At 42.3% G+C, this 21,711-nt stretch overlaps 1 protein-coding gene across 3 annotated transcripts in view; it reads right to left on the bottom strand.

The window, feature by feature from the left end:
* Positions 1 to 21,711, bottom strand: part of RCAN2 (regulator of calcineurin 2) — a 264,821-nt gene that overhangs the window by 135,297 nt on the left and 107,813 nt on the right. The window lies entirely within an intron of this gene.

Raw genomic sequence — 21,711 nt, 5'->3', positions numbered from 1 at the left:
TCTTAAAAAAAAAATTCCAGTTTCAGCTCTGCCACAAATGGAATCTTAAACCAGTCCATCAGGAATCCCCTGATCACTGTTAGTTAAGTAATCTGCCTGCTAGACCTGTGCCAGCCTCTATAGGGAATAACCAACCTGCTTTTTATCCTGCTCCCTTCTGCCTATAAAATCCCTTAGCCTGGTATAGCTATTTTGAGCTCCTTTCTATCCACTAGATTGGATGCTGCCCAATTCGTGAGTTGCTGAATAAAGGCAATAAGATCTTTTAAATTTATTCAGTTGCATTTCGTTTTTTAATAGATACAAAACTGACTTCTTCCACAGTGAAGGAGGTAAAAAAATTGAACACCCCCTAGAAAAAGTCATTTGCATGTCTGTGGACAAGGACATTTGCATTGCTGTCTGTTATTTACAATTTAGGTCTTAAATAGTTCAAAGACAATGAAAGACTCAGAAACCCTATGGAATCAGATAACCAGGAAGGATATGTTAGACAATGTCTAGTTTTCACTGATGACACTCAGTCATCTTTTGGTTCATTTCAAAGTCTTTAACAATTTTTCCTTATAGTATATTGACTTATTCCATAAATTTGTTCTCCTCATGTTGGTTAACCCCTACAAAGAACTAAAGAAGAGGGGGTGAAGGAGAACAAAGTTGTGACATGCAAAAGCAGATATAGGCAAATAAAACTGCCACCCCAAAATGTGTCTCTTTGGCATGTGGAATATTTTAAGCTGATTATTTTTTAAGAAACAGGGTCTCAGGAAGAAAAAGAGGCTCCCCCTAACTGCCCAAAACAATTTAGATTGAGGACTTGTATCAGGAAGGGAGTTCTTACCATAGATAACTATAGTGTAATATGAACTAGAATGGTAGATGGGGAGGAACCTAGCAAAATCTGTTTGTTAAAATTCCTCTCTATGTCCTATTGTTTCTGTACGGCCCAGCAAACATTTGTTTAGCCAGCAAACGTTTACTCTTTTTCAACTTTCTGTAAATTGCTTTCCTTCCCTTCAAAGTCCCAGAGCCCTACCCCTTCTTAGTCCAGAATGACACATATACCTCATTTTGCCTGACTGTTTTTGGAATCTCTCATGTTTATGTGGATTCTCCATATTGTATGTAATTAAATTTGATTTTCTCCTGTTAATCTGCCTCATGTCAATTTAATTCTTAGAACAGCCAAAAGAATCTTGAAAGGTAGAGTAAAATGTTTCCTTCCCAACACTGACCATACTTTCACAATGTAAATTTCCTCCCTGATTTTATTTTTTTACTTATTTTTTATTTTTTTATTTTTTGTAGTTAGATAAGAACCCACAACCGTCCTGGCCTTTTCAACATCACCTCCAAGAACACAAACATAAGGAAAAGGGAAAAGCTTGAAAATGTAAACTGATTTTTTAAATTGCTATAGGTTAGTGTAAATAAACTAGATAATCTGATATAACTCCAGGTTCTCCAATACTCACTAGCTTGTTGGTAACCAAAACACCATAGACTCTTGTTTCCACAGATTGTGTGGGACTTGAGATGTCTGATTAGCTTTACGCAGTTTGGCTTGAGACCTAAGAGATTGTCTCCCAAACCTGTCCCTTAGTCTCTGCAACATGATGCTTGCTTTCTCTTTTTCTCTGGCCAAGCTGGAGGGTACCTGCTGTCTGAGAAGCTGCTTGAGAACTCCTCACTGCAGCCCCTGCTGCCGATGCCCACCCTGAGAGTTCTGATGCCCCTGCCAGGGGCACTATCACCAAGTACCTCTCCTAACTACTATCCCTCAGAGGCCAGGGAGGCCCCATGTTCCCTGGAGTCCTCGGTGGGCCAAGGTTCCAGGAAGAAATGACCTTATCTCATACAATTCTCCCTCTTGCTCAGTCTGCTACAGCCCCGACAGCTTCCTTGCTATTCCTTGAACCCAGTGGGCACACACCACTGATACAGACCGTTCTTTCTCCAGGTACCAATGTGAGTCATTCCCATATCTCCTTGATGTCTTCACTCAAATGTCACCATCTTACTGAAGCCTTCTCTGGACATTCTTCCTAAAATTACAAACCTTATCCCACCCTGACACTTCCCATCATTTTGCCCTGCTTATTTGCTTATTTTCTTATCAGTTATAACGGTCCAATATAGTACATATTTTACTTATTTCTTGTCTGATAAAGGAGAGCAGAATATGCCATCCCAAAATATGTGTCTCTGGCATAAGAATTATTTTGAGCTGGTTATTTTTGAGAAAAAGCAGGCACAGGAGAATCTCTGAAAACAGCCTATAAGCTACCCTTTTGTAAAAGAAATTTACATAAATTAAGGAAATCTCCATTTGTAAGTGTCTTCTTCTCCATACCAGGAAGAGAAGCATGACTGTAAATCACAAGAAAATCTAATCAATGAAGAACACACTCACTTAAATCCGCATAACAACCTTATCCTTGTTTACTGTGCTTTCCCGGTAACCTCCCATAAGTCCCCCCCCCCCCACACACACACACACACACACACACACACACACACACACACACACACACACTTCTTTTTCTTGGTCTTTAGCAGAAGATGGTATTTAAGGTGGTAGCTTGGGTCACCTTGGGGAAGTTTATCATTTTCCTGGGTATCTCTGAAGTACACATGAGATATTAAACTTCTATTTATTTTTCTCTTGTTTAAAGTGTTTTTCTCTTGTTAATCTGCCTTTTTTTAAAGATTTTATTTATTTATTTGACAGGGAGAGAGACAGTTAGCGAGAGAGGGAACACAAGCAGGGGGAGTGGGAGAGGAAGAAGCAGGCTCCCAGTGGAGCAGGGAGCCTGATGTGGGGCTCGATCCCAGAACCCTGGGATCACACCCTGAGTGGAAGGCAGATGCTTAACGACTGAGCCACCCAGGTGCCCCTAATCTGCCTTTTATTACAGTGGTCTCAGCCAAGAACTTGGAAGGGTAGAGGGAAAATTATTTTTCCTCCCCATACTGACTTTCTCCATCACCATGGAATATAGACAAAGGCACAAGTTTTTGTCTATTTTGTTCACTACTGCATGTCCAGCACAATGCTGAGCACGTAACAGGTGCTCAGGTAAGTACTGGTTAAATATTGAATGAAATGAGAGAGTCCCTCTCCCTAAGCACTGCCCGTGTGTGTGTGTGTGTGTGTGTGTGTGTGTTTAATATAACATTTTCCATAACAACAGCTTCTTCAGTGTCCGTAGCTGAATCACTGGTACAGAGCTGGTGGATGATAGCTATAGCAGGCAGGCTGCCCTCCCTATCTCTTCCCAGGAGGCACCTTCCCCCTGTACAGACAACCTTATACAAACTTCTGCTGTCGGGTTGCTTGTCCTACCTGCCAACCCACCAGACCAGCCTTAATGGTTTATCTAAGTACAGATAAGCATTTTGAGCATTTCTTTCATTTTTACTATAAGGCATATTAAAAAATACTGGTGACTATCAATAGGAAGCTGTGAATTTCTTCAGTGGTCTTGCTTCTACTTCCTTATTGTCAGTTCCCAGCCTTGGAATTTCCCTGGCTGAACTTTGAAACTGGCCCCCCATACTCAGAGGGCAAGAAGAGATTGAAGAAAGAGGCAGACCACTCTAAATAAGCAAGGAACTTGCATATGAGTTCTGTCTTGGGTGGCCGTGAGATAAGTAGATCTCTGTGCCAGCTAATAAGAATCTTAGAAGTTTATGTAGAGGTCTTACTGGGTTCAGTCACAAATTCAGTCCAGATGGTCCAGATGATCTCTCAAGGCTGCAACCTACTGGGAGAATGGTGGACAGAACATACATTCCAAGGACAGGGGAGAATGTGAGGAGGCTGATTTACCAGGTCCAGCTTGCAAGACAACTGGAAGCCAAGTCCTCTTGATGACCTCCTCCAATACTAACATAAGAATTTAGAATATCAATTTATAGATTTAAAGGATCTAATTTAAGCTCCACATATTTGTTCTTCATTTCTCTTCTTTAATCATTGAAGGGGTTCAAAACAAGTTTCCTCAAATACACCACTTTGGGATATGGGTTATGTTGAGCTGAAGGCAATTGAGACCCAGCAGACTTAAGTAAAACTTTACTGCTCCCTTAAATTACCTAAAAGAATTTAGGAAGGAGGCCTGGCCTGGAAAAAGAGCTATTACCAAGACATACATTTTTTTTTCTTTTCTTTTTAAATCTATGACTTATCGGTATGGCAGGACAAATATCCAATTACCAAACACCTGCTCTTCTTATCATCCACTGAATCACCTTCCTCCCCTTTGAAGCCCCAGGCAGGCCCATATTCCATTCTTTAGCCCAAGATGCCATATAATCCTCAACTGCCCCAGCTTGTCCTTGGGTCTTTTATTCTTACGGGGCTTCCGTACATGCATAATTACATTTGTTTTTCTCTTGTTAATGTTTTATGTTAATTTGATCATTAGACCAGCCAAAGAACCTAGAGAGGCAGGAGAAAATTTTTTTCTCCCTAACATCATCAATCATCAGATATAGCTCACTTAGCTAGTTACTTGATGAGAAAATAATTAGTTGACTACGGTTTAAGGAATTGTAGCATACAAACTAACTGTAAGCACATTTTAAACAATACTAGGTAACATTATTGATGACTTTCTGGGTCAGGCATTATGGTAGGTGCTCTGCCTGCATTATGTGACTTAACTTTCAGAACAACCCTATTAGGTAAGTACTTTTATTATCCCCAGTTTATAGATGGGGAAGTGAGGTACAAGGAGGCTTAGGTAATTGGTTGAAGAATACACAGCTGGATGGATCAGGCCAGGATTTGAACTTGGGTCATTTGATTCTAGAGCCTGGGATTAGAACTACTCTTTCCTATAGCCACAGCAATCACCCAGAATCAACACCGTGTGGTTCCTGCTCAACTTTTTTGGCTGATGCCCTAAGAAACCTAGTTCTGTTTTCTGCTACCTTGTTTCTCATTCTCGGCTTGAGATAAATCCCACTTTTATATCTTCCAGAGAAGGTCAAACCCTTTCCAAATGGTTCTCCAGGCAAAAATCCTAAGACCCAGGATGCCTAAAGTATACACACGTCTTTTTGCTGGCCTGAGAAGAATGGCTTCTTCTGGAAAGCCTTTCCCCTACTGGAAAAACTCCCAGAGATCACTGGCCATCCTCTAACTCCCATCTTGCCTTTAGATTTCTTCTCTCCAGCCCACTTCCCCACCTCCTATAAGCATTTCTCTCTCTTTTTTTTTTTTTTTCATTTTTAATTATCTTGGACATGTCTATCCTGGCTGATGGTTCAACCTTTATAGAATTACATGGGCTTAACTTTCTAAGTCCAAAATGGAGCGTCTCCTGCCCAAAGTGCCACGTCAGCAAATGAAAACACATAGCTTTTGTGTCCCTGTAAATGCTCAGCTTTACCAGAAACAGAGTATTATCCAGTCAGCCAATCTCTAAATCCCAACCAACTCTGGGCTCTATACTTGCTTCCTTGTTCCTTATTCTTTATCCTGTACTAGCCTCCTGCCTTCTGCCCCATTTTCCAGTTCTCCAAATAGATTGCTTCACAAAGGGTTAAGATTTGTTTGTAACACCTACATTGTCTTCTTTAATCATTTTGTAACACATGCAAATTTAAATGGAACATGAAAGGGGACTTCTGTTTATAACATTGGTGGGCTCTTAGTAGAGAAGCAACCATCTAAAATGTAAATTATTACTGGTCTAGTTTAAGGAATGGTTTTGGAAATGGAAAAGTTTTGACTGAAGGTACCATCAGGCATGCATTTTATTTGGTTATTTTTTGTTCACAAGCCACTGATAATGCTAGGCTTATAAATCATGCCATCAGATGGAATTACTGTATTTTTTTTTTAAAGGAGAAGGTTCAAAAGAACACCTGTTCTTACCAAAAAAATATCCAAAACATCTAGTGACAGTCTGAAGATTACATGAAATGCTGACCTATTTAGAAAGCTCTTGAAAGCCCCAGTATTAAAATGATGTCACTGTGGAGCTTCAAAGGCTTGGCAGGTTGAGATGAATGTGAAATGTCAGTTCAAGATTAAGCTGAATCATTTAATTACTCTCACCCATTATTTTCAGTCAAGATGGAGAGTCATTCTTCCTTTTTCTTTTTTTTCATACGGCTGGATCTTTTATCAACAGTAATAGGTGATCTACTCTGCCCATCATCTTTTCAACGAAGTCTGGGATTTTTCTTGCTGATTTAATTTTTCTTACTCTTGAAATAGGTATAATCTCAGATTATAAGACCATAAAAATAAACTACATGTAGGTTGAAATGTTTTTCTACTTTTCTGTGTACATTGTAATTTCCATGTTTTGTTTACATAGCCGGAAATTAATCCTAGCATTTTGAAATGCACATACGAGCAAAAGACCAGTAAAAACAAATGTATCTTGGCTTGCCTTCTCCTGAAAACCTCTTAAAATTCAAGTGGTTCCAACAAACTTTACTCTCTGCTCTAAATTGCTTATAGTACCCAGATATATAATTTAAGAGCTATTTATCTTTTAGTCTAGGGCAGAGGTGGGTAAATTTTTTTGTAAAGGGCTCTCGGGCTTTGTTCTTTCACATTCAGATTACCTTTCTTCAGGACTTGGTCCTCAGCACACATCTCTAGTCCATACACACTGACAAGCCCCTGCCAGTGCCTCTTCAGCTCCTGTAAGTACCATTCAGATTTCTAACCTTGCCCTTTTCTATAGTTTCGCTTCATCCTCTATCCTGGTTGTTCTGTTTATATCCTGTGTTCACTCTTTACTCTTCTCTACCCTACTCTGTGCCCCAGGAAGCTTCCCCCATAGAATGCATCCCACCAGCTCCCCTATCTCCTAGTTGAGGGCAGCCAATGGGGAGGCCCCAGCAAGAGCTCAGTGGGCAGGGAACATGTTGGGGGCATGTTTGCAATCTTGTGTGCCTACGGCTCCCTCTAAGGAAACTATCCAAGTCCTGACAAGGCCTGGTAACACTATTTCTTCTCCTTGCTCCTTTGGCCCTGAGGGCAACACTTCTCTACTGTTGCTAGCCTGAAAGCCTCAATACCCAGCTTAGTTATTATAATACTACCTACATTTCAGTGGTAGTCTCTTCATTAAAGTCTCTTTGTTTAAAGCTTCTGAGTGATTCTGTTTCCTGCTAGAATCCTGACTGAATTCTGAACTTTCACCTTTGTAGTATGCCCAGAACTCAGTCAGTATCCAGCTCCAATATGTAGTTCCCTCTCCATATTGGATGTGGTTTCCCAGGGTACCACCGAGAGTCACCTTCAGCATCAAAGCCTTGTCCTTTGCAGGCTTCTTTCTTCTTCAATTTATACTCACTGCTCAGTGAGCTATCTTCTGAGGATTTACCTCAGGGGTCTTAACCATTGATATGTAGACCCATAAGGGTTACATGGGTAGGTCTGGAGAGTATTGCATGCATATTCCAACACTGTATAAAAAATTGTGTGTTTGTGCATTTTTGGGGGGAGAAGGTCTGAATATTTCATCAACTTTTCAAAAGACTGATGACCCAAGTGGCTAAGAATTAATTTTAACTAAAGATGGAAAGGAAGCTATGCAAGAGGGGATCTGTTCTACCATTTTAATTAGTGGCACATGATTCTTACAGTGTTTTTACCCTAGGCAGTGAATTCTGACAATTCCTTATTTATAATGAGAATCAACTCTGCTGGGTGTCAAAAAAATAACCTAGGTTCTAAACATTTGGGGGAATAAATTAAGCAAATAAAGATGGTAGCCAAAATATCACTCTTATTAGTCACAGAGGCAAGTGTAGGGTGAGCTAAATAACTTAGTAAGAGCCAGATGGGGCTGGCCAGACTTACTCATCCAATCACAATCCAAACCTGGGTCAGGGCAGACTTCACATGAGTTTGTCCAAGTAAGACTTACAACATGGAGGGTAGAAGAGAATCCCTCCTTCCCTTAGGCAGGCCCAATCCCAAAAGGAAGAAGAAAATGATGAGCTAAGCTAAACATTTACAATTGTTTTTCCCAAATTTATCAACTAAATGTGTCACTCCACCTTCTCAGGGTTGAGTAAGTAGAGCAGTTCAGAGGGGCAGAAGAATTCCCTACCAATAAACTATATACTTTTTTCCCACTCTTTGCTCTAAATTATACAAAATTCTAAATTACATTACTTAATATTGTCATATGACACTTGAGAAATATAAGCACAGGTCTGCTGGCCTTGCCTGGGACTATGTATTAGTCATTCTGTCTCATGGCATCTCCAGGCCAGTTGTACTTGACAGCCATTTGCCACCCAATATTGAGAGAAACTTGTAAGAGGGGTAAACAGGTCAAAAAGTCTGCAGTATTTATACACAGAATTGATTCATGCTAAGTGGATGTATTAGTTAGAATACTTTTGACTTCAAATAACAGAAAACCCAACTCAAATCCATTTAGACAACATGTAGATTGTCTTGTTTACCTAACTTGAAGTCTGGATCCCCACTGGTGTGCTAGTGCCTAACAAGTGGGATAAGACTACTCTTGGACTCATCAGGCTTATGGTGGAGGTCAAGATAAGCTCAGCTTCCCCTGATGCATATGGACTGAATGTAGGAACAGTGGCTGTACCTGAAAAAAATGGGGTTCTCTAAGAAGAAAAGGAGAGTTGATGGTGATACACCAACAATGTCCAATACAGTTGTCACATTCAAAGTTGTTCCTCCTTTTATGACTGTATGTCTCTGTAAAAATACATTTTGGTCTATCATTGAAATCTAGTTTGGATCAATCAAATCTCATAAACAGGCAGCAGAGCATAAATGTTCAATCAACATGTACTGAATAGAAATCAAATTTACTGAACCATCAAATGTGTCACCTGGAACCAGGGTTAGACCACAGACACCCCTTCCAACTCTAATTCAAAACTAATGTGTGAGAACTATATGGAATATTACCAAAAGAAGGATTCCCTCCTGGGCAGCATGCCCAAGGTGTTTCTCATTACCCATGGAAAAGATAATGCTAAAGAATTGTACCCGACTGCAATAATCATATCTCCTAGCAGTCAACTGGGACTAAAGACACGAGAAGGATGAGATAGATTCCAATGGTCATGACCTCAACAGCCGCAACTACCATGTTTTGAGCACTCTGTTTGCACCAAGCAGAGTGCCTGACATTTAATACATTATATTATTTAATTTAAACACTGGAACAACTCTATGAACTAAGTACTATTTTATCAATTTACAGATGAGGACATTGAAGCTTGGAGGTGAAGCCTGTTGCCCAAGATTACCTGTAAATCCAAGTTTGTCACTCTGCAGTCCCCAAACCAAGAGTCATGGACACTAACCAAGACCACCTCAGGGATTCTTTTTTTCTTCTTCTCCAGTAGTGCTGCAAAGTCAGAAATTCTAAAGGATTCCTTTTCCTAAGCAAAATCTCCAGGCTCCCTGCATTATATGAATAGCTAAGTGGCTGAGATTATTTCAGATATGGCCACCCAGAAAGTGTCCTTGTCAATAGTTCTTGGATATTGCAAAATGAGGGAAAGGATTTGGTCAATCACACCTACAGTGGAGTCCTTCCAGTTTGGGAGCAAAGCCAGCCCAAGACTTTCCCTGGTCATTTTCCAACCAAGAAAACAAAAAGCCATGTCTCCTCATGGCTCCTCCAATGATATGCCAACTGCAATGTTCACAATAGCCAAAATATGGAAAAAGCCCAGATGTCCATCGACAGATGAATGGATAAAGAAGATATAACACACACACACACACACACACACACACACACATACAAACACACACACAAACACACATGCACACTGGAATATTACTCAGTCATCAAAGAGAATGAAATCTTACCATTTGCAGTGACATGGATGGAACTAGAGGGCATTATGCTAAGCGAAGTAAGTCAGTCAGAGAAAGACAGATATCATACAATTTCACTCATATGTGGAATTTAAGAAACAAAAGAGATGCACATAGGGCAAGGGAAGGAAAGATAAAATGAGAGGGAGGCAAACCATAAGAGACACTGAACCCTAGGAAACAAAGTGAGGGTTGCTGGAGGGGAGGTAGGTGGGGAGATGGAGTAATGGGTAATGGACATTAAGGAGGGCACTTGATGTAATAAGCACTGGGTGTTATATGCAACTGATGAATCACTAAATTCTACCTCTGAAACTAATTTAAAAAAAAAAAAAGTCATGCCAACTGCTAGCTGTCAAAAGAAGAGCTTTGTATCTCAGCTCATGTCCTACTGGATCCTTTTACTATCAGAAGTCCAGATCATTCCATTTGTAAAATAATGAAAAGAGCATTTCCCCAAGGATACTATAATGTAAGTGTACTGAGCTTATAAGAAAATAAAAACAAAATGGTGATTTGGATCTGAAAGAGACATAAGAGATCCTGGGATCAAAGGAAAATGAGTCCCAGAGAAAGGGAGTCCCTAGTGTCTTAACCACACACCTAGTGAATGGTGGACCTGGAATCAGCATCCAGGTCTCCCACGGTTGGGCTGGTGTTCGCTTGATATGTCATGAGTCATGAACATACCCTAGCAGTAAGCTACAGTGAGGTCACTGGGCAATTTAGTATTGTTTCATGAAGATTGCTTTCTTTGATTGTAGAAGAAATTACTGTTAATTAATTTTTGTTGACTGATACACAGTTCACTTGCTGTCAGGTAAACTAAAGTTAAGCTACAGGGTCAAGAGACATAAAACCTGAGATTCTTCTGCTTTTATTAGGTTGGTATTTTCTTTTCACACAGTTAAGAAGTAACTAGTCCTTAAGCAGAGGAAAATGTATCACTACATTTGTCCCCACATGTTTCCTTATATTCAAATAATTATTCAAAGAAGATGGTGATCCAGTATTTTACTAATCTAGTAAGACCCAAACAAGAGAGACATGGACACCTAAGAACAGTAGCAAACACAGCCTTGGGGCAGAACTTGTGGACCAAGACCCTTGATATATGAGAAAAGAGAAGATGAGTCCATCTCTGTCTTTCTTTCTCCCTCTACCCCTGACCCCAGCCCACCCTCAACTACTATCCCCTTCTCCCCTCCCTCCCAACCTTAGAACCAGCCCCAGACCTGTCTTGGATACTCAGGGGACATCTATCCCCTGATGTTCCAACCAACAGATAACATCACAGAAACATCCCTAAAATTCTCTTCTGCCAATTGAGCAGGGTGGGTTGTAATTCTGCCTGCATTACAGAACTCAACATCTATTGTAATTATTTATTTGTTTATTTTTAAAGATTTTATTTTATTTATTTGACAGAGAGAGAGACAGCCAACGAGAGAGGGAACACAAGCGGGGGGGTGGGGGGTGGGCGGGGTGGAAGAAGCAGGCTCCCAGCGGACCAGGGAGCCCGATGCGGGGCTTGATCCCAGGACTCCAGGATCACGCCCTGAGCCGAAGGCAGACGCTTAACAACTGAGCCACCCAGGTGCCCCTATTGTAATTATTTAATTATTCCCCCTGGCAGACTGTAAGCTCCCTGAGGGCAAGAACCAGGTCCTATTCATTTTGATCTCCCCATGGTGTAGCACAGTGCTTAGTACATAGAACACATTTACTCAATTCCCGGCAACGTGAACCTGCTCCCAAAGTTACTCTGGGTCTCCCAGTACCTATTACCTCAAAGCTTCTTTTATTTTCACCTGCTAGGCCCTCTGCCAGAATACCTTCCCCTGGTTTGTCATGCTAAGCAAATCCTCCCATCTTCCTAGGCCTCTCCAATTGCTTCCTCCTCTGCATTTCTATGGTTCATAATCATGTTCTTCTGGTATTATTATTTTAACATTTCATACATGTTGCTTCAGCTCTTCAACAGAAAATAATTTTTAATATTTTTAGTAAGCATACATATATATATACACACACACATATGTATATACAGGCATATAACATACATATATATATATGTATGTTATATGGAGAGGAAGAAGGAGAGGGAAAGAGAGGAAGGGAGTGATGTTTGATATTTGTTGTATAAATGAACAGATAAAATATGAGGCTGATAAACTGTAACACCCACAACTACTTTTAGCCTTTTGAATCTAGGATTTTATTTTTTCTTTCAATGATTTCTAGATTCCATAGGTCTAACACTGTAAAGAAGCCTCAATTTTGACAATGAAAAGAAAGAAAACCAGTGTGAAAATTTCACCCCCTCCTATTTTACACTTAAATTCATGAAGCCTGCCTCTGTTTGCTTGACATAGCCCAGGCTTTTTCTTATTCTTTATCAAACTGTATTTCTAGCAGTACAATCCGGAATCCGAAGAAATGCAATGCATATTTTTCAAATAGTTGGGAAAGATGAAAGTAAACACCTTTCCTGGCAAGGAAAAAGATCCCACATCTGGTATTCAGAGTTTAAAGTTCAACCCGTGAGAGGCCATGAAAATCACCACATGGTTATTTGGAAAATAAAACTGGCCCAGAATACTCTTCCCATACTTATTTCTTCTGCTTGGCCTCCTCTTTCAATCCTGCCCTGTCTCAGTCTGCACAGTTTTCTTCACAAACACAGACATGATCATGTCATTCCCGAGGATAATGACCTTCCGTCATTCACAGCCTTTCAATGACAACCCATTACTTGTAAACTGAAGTTCTAAAGACATACCTTTCAAAACCTTCTTAAATGTGGTCCCTGTTTTCTTTCAGGCATTTTCTCTGCCCCATGCACCAACTTTATCAGCCCAATTTGCTGTTCTGGGAAAACGACACTCCATATTTATGCTTCTCTGTCAGGGTTCGGTAAAATGTTTTAGTAAAGAGTCCGAGAGGAAAGATCTTGGGCTTTGAAGGCCATACAGTCTCTGTCAAAACTACTCGACGCTGCCAATCCTGGTGCAAACGTCACCAGTACGCAGGCAATACGTAAAAGAATGGGTGTGTCTACGTTCCGGAAAAACTACACTTACAGAAACTGAAGCTTAAATTTCATATCATTGGGGCGCCTGGGTGGCTCCGTTGGTTAACGGTCTGCCTTCGGCTCAGGTCAAGATCCCAGGGTCCTGGTATCGAGTCCTGTTTCAGGCTCTCTACTCAGCAGGGAGTCTGCTTCTCCCTCTCCCTCTGACTGTTGCTCCTTCTCTCTCTCTCTCTGACAAATAAATAAATAAAATCTTTAAAAAAATAAAATGCATATCATTTTCACATGTCATGAAATGTACTTCTTTGGATTTTTTTCCCAATCGTTTAAACATGCAAGACCATTCTTAGCACCCAGACCACACACAAACAGGAAGTCGGCCAGATCTGGCCCACAGGCCTTAGTGTGTGAACCTCTGTTCTATGACATCCCACCTGTCCTGCCTTGTCTTTCTTTTCTTCTCATCTATGAATTCCTTTTCATTCTCCAGTGTGTAGCTCGAATACCATACGTCCTGGACTAGGCATCAATTCCTCTCAGAGGTTCCCCATGCTTCTTCCATTCTGCTCCCCAGAACCTTTTGATTCTGTCCCCAAAAGAAACCTAATACAGTCAGCTTTGCCTGTTGTTATGTACAAGCTCGCTCGATATGATTCTCTGTGATCCTGTGTCTAATTCAACTCTCCCCCCTGCTACACGATGCCTAGCACAGAATCACCACTCAGTAAATGTTTATTTAATTATAAAAATCAATTCCTTGCGTCTTTCCAAAACCTACCTAGAGAACTGATAATGAAGTTAAAAACAGAGTGCTGAGACCGCACAAGCTGGGGTGAGCACACATAAAGGCCGATGCCACCACGGAGGCTGGGCTCCGGGCCTCCTTGCTAAAAGGCAAAGGTGACAAATACGAGGTCTTATCAGAAAGGAGGAAAGACCTCATCAACAGAAGCAACGTTTTGTGACATTTCTCCCCGCTTAATTGTAGGTTTTAAAAGCATTTGTTCGTGTGGAAATTTGTGTAAGGCATTTGGTGACAGGTTGAATACTGTCCTGCATGACAATTAATATTGAAAAAAAAGTGATTTTTATATGGCTGTCTCTCAGAACACCTTGGGAAATGCCAAGGTGATTCTATGGGGAGGAAAGGTCCCAGGATGCTGCTTTCTGGAGCTCTGATTTGAAGCAAAGACAGAACTTAGCACATACCCAAGGCAGGCTCGGAGACCCACATCCTCCAGCCCGTCTTCCTCAGTGCTGCTTCTTCAAGGCCGGAGACCCAGGTTGATAGGCTGGAGGCCCCAGGCTAGACCTCTGCTAAAGGCTGGCATCTAAATGAGAGAAAGGTAGAGCTGCCATTCTCCCCTGAAAATGGAGGGTCTGTGCCCCAGCTAGAGGCTCAGGGGAGCCTACCCACGAAGTCACCGGTGGGCTCAAGGGGGAAGCTGGGATGCTCCTTAAACACTGGTTCAAGGATTTTAATTAAGGCCCCAGAGACCTCCCCCAAAGAGCCTGGTGGAAATGACTGTAGCTTGGAAAATGTTCAGAGTGGGCAATGCCCCATCCTGGCAGGAGCAACACTTCCATATGCTTTTTTAACATGACTAAATCAGAGTAGCATAACTCCTGGTGGGACAGGCGGGGTGAGTCAGCTGTGAAGTGTAGTTCCAAGGGAAAGAACAAGGGACTTGGTGTGCAGAGTTCTTTGTGATTAACTCACTGAGGAAGACCATCAGAGCCAAGAGCCCAGCTGTCTCTTTCTGGCAGAAGTTAGTTAACGGGGCAGAGTGCCTCTTGAGGTCACTCCTAATTTGTGCTATCAATACTATTTAGTTGGCATAAATAAGGATCTTACTTCTTGCTTGTTATAAAGAATTTACATTCACTCTATCTACAACTGTATCAACCTGTTAGGGAACAAGTTACAAAGACGGAAGCTACATCCTGGCCAGCCTGGAAAGAACAGTAGAGGCCAGTAGTTCAGGGCACAAAATGGGGAGCCAGCAAGACCTGGATTCAAACCCCCATGGGACCACTTATTAATTACATGCCCTTGGGTTACTCTATCTGCTCTGTACCTCCGTTTCCTCCTCTACAAAACAGAGATAGTGCCAGTGAACTAATGACGTTGTTGTAAGATCAAAAGAATCACCACGTGGGAACTACGTGGACACTCAGAAAACATAGGCTGTTCTTCTAATTATCTGCATCCCCATCGGTCATAGCGGCCGGCACACAGTAGGTGCTAACTAAATATGTGCTGAGAGATTAGCTAATTTCTTACCATTCAGCTGATGGCCATTCATGTGCTCATCATGGTGCCGGTTCAGAGAGGCTGCGACTGGCCTCATAGATGCCATGAGTTTCACGATTTGTTTAGAAATAGTCAAGGCTTGTCATTTATAAACTGCTTCTTAGGAGTGAGTAAACACGAGAGGGAATGGAATGTGATGAAAGACAACTTAACAAACATTACTCAGCAGGGACAGCTGGAGCTCCAGCTTGCTCAGCGAAGCTAGCGGATACCTGGCCCAAGGCCGAAGCCACTCAGAAGAGTGGTAAGTGCAATTCTGATCATCATTCTATGGCTTAAGCTTGAAATCCAGTCTTCTGGTGTAGTGATCCTGTCCAGATAGAAATGCAGGGTTTGTAGGAGTATTAAGCACTTGGGGTTTATGTAAATCCCATACATACTGGAATGTATGGACTTGAGAATGGTTCAATGAGTCCTGTTTTCTTGGAATATTTACTTATAAAGGGTGAGGCTAACAAGAGCTGCCATATTTGGTTCTTCAGGTTGCACACTGCACAAGCTTCCGGGCACCAGTCACACGACTCAGGAGGCCCTCAGGGTTATGGGGTGTACAAATCAATGCTGCAGCAGCCCTGCTAAACAGTGCTCGACTATGAACCTTGCTCTCATTGAAGATATGGAACCCAGAAGAGAAGTTTCTTAAGAACCCAACTGGTATCCATTTTGAGGAGATATCTGACAACAAGTTGGCTTACCGTGCTGACAGAGTTATTCCTTTTGGAAAACTGGATCGATCATACTTTGGGTCTATCTACAGGGTTCTGAACCTAAAGGACACATTGAGTCAAGTCATTTGACTGGAAGAGTGGCCTCCCAGGGTCTGCTAGTCGAATGGGGACACAAGATTTGTAAGTGTGATATGGTTACTCAGGCAAATGTGTTCCAGCTCTAGTTGAGAGCGCACACAGATCTAGAAAATAGAAGGCAGGGAGTTAGCATCACACAGCGAGGAAGGAGAAAGAAGTCTCCACGAGGGCAGATGGAGTTTGCTCATTACGTAGGTACGTGAAACATGGGCTAGAAACCAGACAACAAAGAGCCTCCTTGCTGCTGGGGAGAAGAGGCTGATGTTTCCCGGCACCACGCTCTCCAGACACGAGACACTAGTCTCCGAAAACGATTAAACCGCTCTGGGTCTCTAGAGCGCCATCCAAGAGACAGGGGCTTCTGGAAAGCATGGAGAGGCACCACAGCCTCGTCAGCGCAGTGACAGTGAACCCCAATGATCCTGGGAATAGAACATAAAATTATAAGCTCCAGATAAATGAATCGGGAGGGTTTAAAATATTTTTTTTCTCTGTAACTCATTTTAGCTCAGACAATCTCATGTAATCCAGTTACAATATGTGTTCATGTTTCCTGATGAATGTACTTTTTATGGTTTTATAATAGGTCTAAGAAGCATTCTCATTTAAATGAAATGATGTTTGGGGCATTTGAATAATTGTCTCATGATTTAAGCCTGACTCATTATTAAATAAAGATACAAAGCTCTCCTCTCCTTCCTCCTTAATGGCATCTCGTTCCCAGGTAGAAAATCAAAGCTTTAGAGGAAGTATGATCATAAGCGTGATGTTGTTATTGATGGTGTCCCTAGTCAATGTAATTAAGCTGCAGGAAATACTCATTCCAGATCACCGTGTCCTTGGGACTTGCCCAGGTATCTGGGAGGAAGGACTGCTCAACACTTTTGCTCGCAGTTTACCAGGCAGCAGCACTTCTGCAGCTAAAGAACAGACTCCTTTGAAAAAATCCTCCAAAAAGATGTCTCAAAAGGTATAGACTGAGTTCAGATGCTTCAGTTTCTGTGGCTCTCCCAAAATGGCACTTCGGCAGCATCAAAAGCAAAGACTGCAACCCCCACGTCAGGTTAGTACCCATCTTTAGTCCCTTACCTGAAATCTTTGGCACTAGCTGCGTTTTGGATTTCAGAGTTTTTCAGATTCTAAAAGGGATTATGGAGGGTGTGTTATAGAACCCCACCCCCACCCCCGAAAAGTGTGGGACACCCCCTGTAATCTACTAGAGTAACGTTTCTGCAGTAAACCGCACGAATAGTCACACCAAGGGGTAAAGAAAGAATGCAGTCCCGCCTTGGGATTGGCTGCCAAGGGAGACTGTGCCAACCTTCAGGAAAAAAAGCGTTCCGTATTCAGAACTTTTTGAGCAGATGAGGGACGGATTACCTGCCAAATGTTCAAAGGTGTTATGGCCAAGCTATGAGGTACTATGTATATATTAATTATTTTAAATAAGAATAAAATAACATCAGTATTCAGTGGAACAGAAGTTAATTAGCAGATCAAGGATATATAATAAGAGAAAGTAGGTAAGTTATGCGTGGAAAATGGCACTTCCGTGCCTGGAAAAGCGATATAAGAAACATGTGCTCACAATATTTCCTAACGCGGGTGTCCTGTCTGTGGGAGACCCCAAGTCATGTTCTCACTCAGTTCACAATATAACATGACCATATGCGAAGAGACTGAAATATTCAATGAAGTATGTGTGTGAATGCATTTTCATATGCCCTACCTCATATCATTCCAGAAAAGACTTAAGACAAGTTTGAAAGATAGGTGACGTTCTGCTGTTTGGAGCAAAGAGAGCAATCCCCAGAGGCAGATAAAACAATGGAAAGAGCCAGAGTCAGGAAACCTGACTTCTAATCCCAGCTCTGCCACCAGTGAATGGGGCGACCTTGGGCAAGTCCCTCTGCTCTCTCTGGGCCTCACCTCCCAGCCCTTAGCACTGCTTTTCTAGTTCAGGTGTCTTAGCTGTTGCTTTTGTTTGTTTGTTTCCCAGTTCCTGGAAATTAAACTCTACAAACTGAGGGCAGGGGTGAAAACACAGGAATCTGGGGCGCCTGGGTGGCTCAGTCAGTTAAGCGTCCAACTCTTGGTTTTGGCTCAGGTCGTGATCTCAGAGTTGTAAGATCGAATCCTGCGTCAGGCTCCATGTTGGGCGTGGAGCCTGCTTGAGATTCTCTCTCTCCCCTTCCCCATTCCCCCTTTCCCTCACCTTCTCTAAAGAAAAAAATGAAAGAAAGAAAGAAAAAAAAATACAGGAATCCAGTGAGAATGAACATGAGATGAGCTGTCTCCCATTCCATAAACCCAGGTGGGAAACAGAAATAGAAACTGAATTGGGTTTCAGGGTATTGAGCCTTTCTGTAGTAATCTTACTGTAAATTAGGGCTCCACTTTACAGGCAAACATTTTTATTTGCCATGCCTTTCCCGTAGCTATTGATACCATGGAACAAAAAGTTTCAGAGAGCAAAGCTCAGTCCATACAGGAATTCTCCTCTTTTCTGTGGCCACAGTCCAATGACGCAACTTCAGCCAAGGGCACTGCATCCTGTTCCTACCTGCTCACCTTGCATCAGAGGTAACAGCAGCCAGCTGTCCAATCCACACTCTTTGGCACTATGTCTCTTAGCTGGCAAAGCAATGTCTTCAAGGGCTTTCTTGGCTTCAACAACTACCCTACAAAGTTAATGGCCTTCTGAGGCATTGGCTGATATTCTCGAACACATACTTTCTAGTTTTTACATGCTCATGTGGGAGGCAATACAGTGAGGTGGTTAAGGATAGGGTCTGTTGGGCATTAGACTGCCTCCCAATAGTTAATTTACACCTCGCTTAATTCATTTAACTTCTCCAGGCTATGATTTGCACATCAGTAAATTGGGAATACTAGTAGCTCTATTCTCACAATGTGACTGGGAGTTTTACATTCTATTCTTCGGTAAAAATCTAGACCACTACCTACAACAATACCTCACATAGCCAAGAGCTCCCGGTCGAAACGCGATGTCTATTTTCCAGCTACTCTCCAGCTTCCGTCATGGAAACCACCTTCAACGAAGCCCTGGAGTCCTCCAGAAGCCATGGTGAGATAGAGACCTTTCCCCCTTGACCCAAAGATCACAATTCCCAGAAGAATGAAAACAGGTGCATCTGTACTCTCTTGAACTCCAGCCAGTCCAGCGGCACACGTGCAAATGATGGTGACCCAGCAAAACGAACTCCAGGTGAGTTCAGAGACATCACACTGCCTATCTCGGCTGGTTCTATTAATAAAAGTGCTCTGCTGCATGATTTCATTTAAATGCTGCCGTAGTCATCTTGTGTTTTCCTAAGATTCCCGTGTTTCTTAAGCAAAATAAGACCAAGTAGAAAGTAGTCTAGACTATTATGTCAAAATAAATTCTAATTGTAGATGGACAGAATAGTCTGTATATGGAAACGGAAATGAAAAACAGATTTTTCATTACAATTGACTCCTGGAAATATGTCAGGAAAAAAAAAAAAAAAGACAAAAACAGCCTGAGAAAAACAAACCTCCCTCGACAGGCTCAGCATGAAGTTACTTCCTACGGCCTCTAGGTGGCAGGCTTGGGTTTGCAGGGCAATTGGTTCACCCTTCAACAGCTACAGGGGCAGAAAGGGAAGGCTTGGTCCCTAACCAGTCTTTGAACAGTACAAATCATCTCCGATATGCCATATTTGGTGCTAAATGCTATGTGGGGCAAAGGACAGAACCAATCTAAAATCTTCTCATCAAGGAGCTAATTGGTCAGAGAGAGAAACAAAGCTAGATCAAGAACTTGAACGCAAAGTAGAAAGTAACGGAAGTGGTAAGAGTGGAGACAAAACACCAGAGGAGATTATTTTAAACACCTGGAGAAGCAACCAGGGAAGCCTTTGTGGAGGAGGAGGCACTGGAAGTAAACCTCGAAGAGAGGAGAGTTCGGAAGGGGAGACTGAAGACAAGAGGAGTGGCGGGGAGGGTTACCCAGGAGTCAGACACAGCCTAGAAAAAGGCTGAGAGGGAGCCACTTTGCGGCTTCCTCTTCCCCAGCCCTTACACCTTCAACAGGAAATAACTCTTCCATACCACTTCTTAAAGCTTCCTTGTTAGACAAGGAAAGTCTGAGTCCCTCAAGGTCAGAGGCACAGTTCTAGTCTGCTGGGTGTTCTTCACTCCCAATATGGTGTCTGGATCCTGCTACTCAACACACGCTTACTGAATATACATATGAATTAATGAACGGATGGTCTGTAAGCTGTGTTGTTCAATATGGTGGCCACTAGCCATTTATTCAAATTTAAATTAAGTAGAGTGAAATAAAATGGAAAAATTCAGTTCCCCTGTTGCACTAGCCACTTTTTTTTTTTTAAAGATTTTATTTATTTATGTGACATAGAGACAGCCAGCGAGAGAGGGAACACAAGCAGGGGGAGTGGGAGAGGAAGAAGCAGGCTCCCAGCGGAGGAGCAGCCTGATGTGGGGCTCGATCCCAGAACGCCGGGACCACGCCCTGAGCCGAAGGCAGACGCTTAACGACTGCGCCACCCAGGCGCCCCCTGCACTAGCCACTTCTTAAGAGCTCAGTAGCCACGTGTGGCTAGCGGCAACCTTATGGGGCAGTGCAGCTACAGAACGTTTCCATCATCACTGAACATTCTATCAGTAAGAATGATCTCAAACGTTAATTATTACTGAGTACAATTTTCTTAACTATCTCATATGTTTTGTTTTCTTCTCTCTCTCTCCCTCTTTGTTTTTTCTTTTCTTGTGCCTGTGTATGCTGGTCATTTTCTTGTTGATCCCTCACTTCCCTAGTCTGCTGTGGAGTCAGTGTGGATCACTGGCTCCTGCCTCCTTCCTAGGCTCCCTAGACACTGGATACCTTAGCAGGAGACTGGGTGCAGGAGGAAGAGGGAGGGTCTACCTCCACACACTCCCCCACCTTGGCTTTAGGAGGCATCCCTAGCAGTGGTTGCATTTTTCCATATCCCCAGCAGCCTCCTATGAGGTCCCAGATCCTGCCGGTGGCCCTATTGTGGGCCCTGGGGACACCACACCTTCCCCATGGCCCGTCAGCTCTGGCAGGGCTGCTGGATTCCTGTTTTGTTAATTTCCAGTTTGCCTCGTAGCTTCCAGTTTGTTCCTCAGCGCTTCCAACACCTTTCAACTAGTTCCCAGTATTAAACTCCTTCTATTGAACCATCTGGCATGAGGTCTGTTTTCCTGCCTGGACGCTGATCCATCTATTATGCCTACCCAGGTATCACCTTTGGAGACAAGTAGTTATCAGTGGAAAACGAGCAAATACGGATTATCTTTGCAGGTAAGAAGTAAACCCTGAGGGTGACCACCTTCCCACATCTCGGTGCAACATGATCAGAATTAGTTAGCCTTAGAGGGGACATTTCTATTATCCTAAAGTCCATTTAATTTTTGTTAATTTTTATTGCCATTACTCTATTTTCTAGAGAGGGGAACCGAATCTCAAAGAGGCTACATAACTCATCCGATGATACACAGATACAAAAAAAGCAAAATTCAAAGACAAGTCTGTCACGTGACACTGAACAAATGAGGCCTTGCACAAAAATAATATATACTACGTGACTCTGTTTATATCAACTTCTAGAATGGGCACAACTTAGCAAGGGTGAAATAAGTCAAACAGTGCTTGTCTCTTGGTGATGGGGAGATGAGC

Source organism: Ursus americanus, chromosome 29 (assembly GCF_024610735.1).
Source record: "Ursus americanus isolate L20-20 chromosome 29, mUrsAme1.1.p, whole genome shotgun sequence".
In the NCBI taxonomy this organism is placed as follows: Eukaryota; Metazoa; Chordata; class Mammalia; order Carnivora; family Ursidae; genus Ursus; species Ursus americanus.
The sequence above is the reverse complement of the archived record's forward strand: the minus strand, read 5'-3'. Positions and strand labels throughout refer to the sequence as shown.